This window comes from Phocoena phocoena, chromosome 8, assembly GCF_963924675.1.
Source record: "Phocoena phocoena chromosome 8, mPhoPho1.1, whole genome shotgun sequence".
Classification (NCBI taxonomy): Eukaryota; Metazoa; Chordata; class Mammalia; order Artiodactyla; family Phocoenidae; genus Phocoena; species Phocoena phocoena.
In genome coordinates, this window is record NC_089226.1 from 104,580,723 (window position 1) to 104,587,857 (window position 7,135).

A 7,135-nucleotide genomic window follows, 5' to 3' on the forward strand; every position below is an offset into this window, starting at 1 on the left:
TATGTACCACGTCTTCTTTACGCATTCATCTGTCGATGGACATTTAGGTTGCTTCCATGTCTTGGCTACTGTAAATACATAGCAAGTCTATTATTATCTTCATTTTAAATTTGAGAAACTGAGTTATAGACATTTGCCTAAAGTGTCTTTGCTAGTAAAACCTGGAGACTGACTGCAGAGTTGGTCCTATCCGCCCTGCTCCCTAGCCTCTGTGTACAAGCAATAGCATTTCATGCCCATACCCCAGCCAGGGCAGGGGGTGGTGGGCAGGTGTCTTCATTCTATAAAGCCAAGGCTCAGAGAGGTAAAGTGAAGGGTCAGTGGCAGGGCTGGGACATACGTGAATTCTGGGCCTGGGACTCTGGAGCTTGAGGCTTTACCCCAGCTCCCTCGTGCCTGCTGGGCAACCAGGTTGGGTGTTTGTCCACACCCCCTCCCATGTCACTTATTTATTTATTTATTTATTTATTTTTGGCTGTGTTGGGTCTTCGTTGCTGCGCACGGGCCCTCTCCAGCTGCGGTGAGTAGGGGCTACTCTTTGTTGAGGTGCATGTGCTGCTCATTGCGATGGCTTCTCTTGTTGCGGAGCACGGGCTATAGGCGCACAGGCTTCAGTAATTGTGGCATGTGGGTTCAGTAGTCGTGGCTCACAGGCTCTAGAGCACAGGCTCAGTAGTTGTGGCACACGGGCTTAGTTGCTCCGTGGCATGTGGGATCTTCCCGGACCAGGGCTTGAACCCGTGTCCCCTGCATTGGCAGGCGGATTCTTAACCACTGCGCTACCAGGGAAGCCCTCCCATGGCACTTTGAACTTCTTAAGGGTGGGGCTAGACAGCTCGCTCTGCTTCCCCCCTTCATCTGCCCTGGGAGTCGAGCGATAAGGAAATTTACTGAGCATAATGAAAAGTGGACTTATAGGAGAGGGAAGCAGGACCAATTTCATGGGCGAGTGACCCACGCAGTCACACGGGGCCCTGCCCTCAGATGGGCCCCACACTTAGTTTAATGCACTGTTGTCACCATCTTGAAATTTCTGAGCAAGAGGACATGCATTTTATTTGCAGTGGACCCCACAAATGATGTAGCTAGACCTGGGGAGAGGGCCAATACCAGCTCCCCCCACCCTCGCAGGCCACCTCTGTGCTAAGTGCCATTTGGGTGGCCAGCAGCAGAGCAGGCCTGGCACTTGCTGGCTGGGGAGACTCGCCCTACCACCACCTTTCCAGGTGCCAGGCCGGAAAGGAAACCTCAGTGCTGACTGACACCCATGTACAGGCAGGAAACAGTGAGAGCAGACACCCAACGTCGGGGAGGACCTGTTTTGCCCTCAGCCTGGCGCTTCTGCCTCCCCACCCACCCCACTCCAGAGAGCTACAAGGAGGGCAGGAAGTCCAGCTGCTATGACCCCAGACTGTGCCATGACAGTGCTAGGATGGCAAGACAGAGGGAGAGAAGCAGAAGGAGACACAGACCCAGAGAGAAACACCCTGAAAGACCCAGAAAAGGAAAGGCAGAGAAAGAGATAGAGAAAGGAGGAGGGGAGAAGAGAAATGAGAGTAAAGAGACCATGGAGGACGCTGAGAGAGAGGCACAAGTGAGGCCCAAGGTACTCAGGACAGTGGCCACTCAGCAAGCCATCTCCCTCGGCTCGACACTGCACACACATCATCTCCGTTTATCCTCAAAACAATCCAGTGAGACCAGGAGGGAGGCGCCCCGGGTACAGATGAGAAAGGCAGTGCTCAGATAGGTTCAGTAACTTGCCTAAGGCACCCAGAGAGGCAGCAGGAAGTGGCACTAGCATTGACCCCAGGTCTTTTCCGCACACATCCTCCCTCCCCCTGACACGGCAAGTACCAGTCGCCACAGTGGGGCCGGTGGGGGCTACGAGACCCTGACTGGGTCACTCACTGGCGGGCTGAGAGGGTCAAGGCACAGACACCCACGGTGCGAACGCAGCACGACCCACCGACAGGCTGAGCCTCGGACGTCGAGGCGCATGCGCGCTGGGAACGGCCCCGGGAGGCGGCCGGGGGCTGGGGCAGGGCTGGGGCGGGGCCGGATTCAGGGGCGGGCCCGGACTCAGGGGCGGGGCCACGCCGCGCGGAAGCTCCAAGGCGGAAAAGGAGACTGGGGCCCGGGGCAGCCGTGGGGCTCGTGACTTTACGGAGGGTTTCGAGGAGAGCCGCTGCTCCAGGGAAGTGGGTCAGGCGGAGCCAGCGGTCTGGAAGCCTGGCCCAGAGTTGTGGGCCATCAAAGGTCCTTGGACTGTGCGGGAGGGAGCAAAGAGCCTGTCTCCTGGAGATGTAGGAACCTCCTCGATAACCAGGCTCTTTCCTCCCTCAGGGCCTGTGCACTTGCTGTTCCACATGCTTGGAAAGCTCTTTTCCCTGCCCCTAACAAAGCTGCTTCCCTCCTAGCCTAGCTCTGGCAAAAGTGCCAGTCCGCAGAGGTTTCCCCGACTTCACCTGAGGAGCTGCTGGCTCTTACAATAACTTGTCACTTGCCTCATAAGGATGTTTTGAGCATTAAATGAGATCATCTGGGTTCTAGGAACAGTGCCCTGCACGTGAGGAGAACCCAGTAAGTGTCAGTGTTTATTATGTATGGTTTGCCCATAGATTCACTGTCTCTCTCCATGTTGGATCCCCAAGGCCAAGCACCAGTGCCTGGCATGTAGTAGGAGCTCAACAAATATTGTTGGATAAGTGGATGAGTAAATGAGGTGAAGTCCCAGCAGCCTAGCGAGAGCCTGGCACTGTCTGGGCCCCGGGACATCAAAGAGGTGGCTGTCCACCATAGGCAGGAGTTTCTCCTGGTTAATCTGCACACCCCTGGTGAGGTGTACAGATTGGGAAGCCCTCAAGCTCATCCTCCTGGATCTTCAAATCCCAGGATGGAGACCAAGGGGTGAAGCCCCAGCAGGAGGAAACTTGCACCCCTGGGCCTTGGCACATGCCAGTCCTCACCCCCAAACTCACTCATGCTCACGTGCATACAATGTCAAGTTCAAGACCTTCCCCAACTCTTCCCCTGACTCTCTTCTCCTGAGCTCCCCATCTCCTCACGTTATAGCTCTTGCCAGGTTAATTAGAGGCATTCATTTAGGGGTCTTCTTCCTCACCAGACTGGGCCACCACTGAATCCTCTTTCTCCTTGTGGCCCTAACTTTGTGCCCAGTGCCATGGTGAGGGTTGAAGAGTGCACCAGTGACCACAACAAACGGGGTCACCCGGGGAGAGCCCCCTGAACAGGAACTTTTTTTTTTTCACGAAAAATGAACAGGAAGTTTGCAGCCCTTGGGATGCAGGGTGAGCAGGAGTCTTTCTTGCCGGAGAGGAGGGAAAGGAAGGTCATTCCAGGCAAGGGGAATTATAAAGTCAACACCCGGAGGTGGAAATGAACTTGGCTTGTTGTAGTGACAGAAGGAAGACCAGAGAGACTGGAGAATAAAGGGCACAGGGAAGGGCGAGTGGGCTGAGTTAGACAGATGGGCAGGGGCCAGACTGCAGGTCTCACAGGCCACAGAGAGGGGTGGGTTTTCCCTAAGTGCAGGGGTGGTCATTGGAGACAGGGTTAGATTTAGGCCTGTAAAAATTCTGGCTAGGGACTTCCCTCGTGGTCCAGTGGTTAAGACTCCACACTCCCACTTCAGGGGGCCCGGGTTCGATCCCTGGTCGGGGAACTAGTTCCCGCATGTTGCAACTAAAGATCCCCGCATGCCGCAGCTAAGACCCGCCACAGCTAGGACCCATCGCAGCCAAAATAAATAAATAAATAAATAAATAAATAAATAAATAAATAAGGACTTCCCTGGTGGCGCAGTGGTTAAGAATCTGCCTGCCAATGCAGGAGACATGGGTTTGAGCCCTGGTCCGGGAAAATCCCACATGCCACAGCGCAACTACTGAGCCTGTGCTCTAGAGCCTGCAAGCCACAACTCCTGAGCCCGCACTTCTAGAGCCTGTGCTCTGCAACAAGAGAAGCCACCGCAATGAGAAGCCGGCGCACCACAACGAAGAGCAGCCCCCGCTCACCACAACTAGAGAAAGCGTGCGTGCAACAACGAAGACCCAGTGCAGCCAAAAATAAATAAATAAGTAAATTTATTTATTTAATAATAAATAAATAAACAAAAAATCTCTGGCTAGAGGAGAGGCAGGGAGGAGGCTGGTGCAGGCATCAGCGCCAGGCAGCCCCAGGTGATGGGACTCAGATCGGGTTTAGCAGGGCACAGTGGAAGGATTTGGGGTGACACACCAGGTAGTCGACAGGACAGGCTGGATGAGAGCATGTGTATGTGGGGGTGGGGGGGGCGGCAGAGGCAAGTGAGGGAAGAGAGGAATGGAGGATGACTCCGTTTTTTCGGAGGAGGAAGGAGCCACTACTGAGATGGGGAGGCGGGAGAGGAGCAGGTGGGACCGGGCTGGGTGCGGAGCCAGAGCTCAGTGTGGGACGCGTTAAATTTGCAACACCTACTAGTCATCTGGGCAAGATGCCAGGTAATGATGTATCTGCAGTCCTGCCAGCTAGGCAGAGACGGGGTTCCACTCCTCATTCACTCCTAGCATTCCAGCCAGAGGCTGACACGGTCTAGGCACCAAAGTTGGTTGAAAACGACTGAAGCCAGCCTGAAAAGGCAGGTTGACAATCGACCTTCCCTCAACCACCAGAGGGCAGCACTACCCAAAAAAAGCCCCAGCCCAGGGCTTCCAAGAGCTGCTTTCCAGGGTCCCAGGAATCAGTGAGGGGTGCCCTGGAGACTCTCTCTCTCCCTCCGTCCCTCCCTCCCCCCCTCCCTCTCTCCCTCTCTCTCTCTCTCTCCCTCTCCTTCAACCCCAGCTTCAGGCCTGCCTGGGTTGTGGGTTGGGCAGTGGCTGGGAAGGGCCTTCTGGGCTTTCAGGTGGTGTCGGGGAGGTAGGGCCACCTCCGGGAGCAGGATGGCTGGTTTTTCAGAATTCACGGGGACTCTGGTCTGATGAGTTCTTTAGACAGGATTTTTAAATAGGAGTGGTTCCAGAAACCCCAGGTGGCTGTAGTTAGAGTCCAGAAGAGTTGGGGAGAGGCGGGAGGAGAGGAAGTTAGAGGCCTTCTGGCGCATCCTCCTGTGCCTCTGGCCGTCTTCTACCCCAAACTCCATGTGCCACCTTGGGCTGTGGAGCTCATTCACTCAGTCACTCATTCATTCATCAAACATTGACTCTACCTTCCTGTGCCAGGTCCCACGGTGGGCAGTGGGAGGAGGTATGAACCCTTTTTTTTTTGGCGGTACGCGGGCCTCTCACTGTTGTGGCCTCTCCCGTTGCGGAGCACGGGCTCCGGATGCGCAGACTCATCGGCCATGGCTCACGGGCCCAGCCGCTCCGTGGCATGTGGGATCCTCCCGGACCGGGGCACGAACCCGTGTCCCCTGCATCGGCAGGCGGACTCTCAACCACTGCGCCACCAGGGAAGCCCTGAACACTTTTTTTTATACGTTAGCATTTCTAACTTCAGGATGCATTTTCCAATGGATGCAAACATTTAATAAAGCTTCACACACACACACACATCCCATCCCTCTGTCAAAAACTTGAAATGATGCATCTTGCAATTGACGATGCTCTCAAATCAAGGAAGTAGGCAGTTAGTGCAGAACTGGAGATGAACAGAATTGGAGGCAGGGGATTGGGGAAGGCTACCTGGAGGAGGTGGGTCTTAATGGATGAGCAAGAATTAGCCAGGGAAGAGGGCACACAGAGTGCTTCCAGACACAGGGCGGAAGAACAAAGGCACAGAGGTAAAAACTGATGGGTAGGCTGGTGGGGGGACCCTAGGCATAGGGGATGGTGGCAACACAGGCCTGAGAGGCGAGCAGGACCCAGTCATCCAAGACCTTGACTTGCAGGTTAAGGAACTTGCTCACCTGATCTACTTTGGGCAGAGTGGGCCCCCCTCTGATTTCCCACTCTCAGGAGCCCCAGAGGTCCGGGAGCACTGCTTCTCAGTGCTAAGCAGGCAGTAACCCTATCAGAGCTAGATCTGGGAGAGGCATCTCTGGTCAGGGCCTGCATCAGGGCGGCAGCTGTGGGGATCCTCAGAAGCAGACAGGTTTAAGAAGATTCTTATCTGGAGGCCAGATAAGAGGGTGTGGTGACAGATTAGGGAAGGGGGAGATGGAGAGCCAAGGATGATGCCTGGAGTTCTGGCTTGAGTATCTGGGTGGATGGTGGTGTCGCCCACTGACGAGGGGACCTCACTATCTTGATGTGCTCTGGTTCCAGGCTCTGCCGAGGCTGATCTCAGAAGGTAGGCTGAGAAGTGCAAAGAGCAGGGGCGGGGCGGGGGGAATCCTGTGCTTTGCAAAAGGGTTCTGATTACTGGCCCACCAACTGGCGTGAGGCTTTGGCTCCATGTGCCCAGGACTGGGAGGGGATCTTGTCACCTTGGAAAGCAGAGAGAGGCTCTCGAGGGCGTGTTGAGTAAGGGGTGCCGCTTTGAGATACATGGAACCCCCCCACAGTGGGCTGTCAGCAGAGTAAGTTTCCCTTGCCAGGCAGTACAGTGACCTGGGTGCCCTCCCAGGCTGAGAGAGGTTTGATCCCACCTTGTGGAATCATGATGATTCTTGTCTGGGGCGGGGAGTGGTGTTGGTGCAGGGTCCTTGGTCCTGAGTGGGAGCCCTGGGGGCCTGGATTGGGTCTGGGGCAGGAAGAATGGGGATTGGGCCTGGGGTAAGTCTGGAGTCTGACTGCAGTTGTCAGGTCCCGGGTCCATGGCGGCCTGCTAAGGGTTCTAGGTCCAGTCTGGGTCCCGGTTGGATGTCCTGGTCCTGGGTCCACGTCCAGAGTTTTTGGTGTTGGGTCTAGAACCCTGGTCTGGGATTGATGGTCCAAGCCCAGGTCTGGGCCCTGCCCCTAAGTCCAGGGTTTGGAGTCATGATAGTGGTCTGAGTCTGGGGGTGGAATCAAGGTTGGGGTCAGTAACCAAGATGGGATCAAGGTGGTGGTCTGTGGTTGGGATCAGTGTTTGAGGTCATGGTCCAAAATCTGGATCTGGGGTCCTGTTGCAGGTCGGGGGTCAGTGTCAGGATCTGGGTTTGAAGGGGGTTGGGCCCAGGGTGGTGGTGATCTGAGGTCATGGTCAGAGTCTGAGG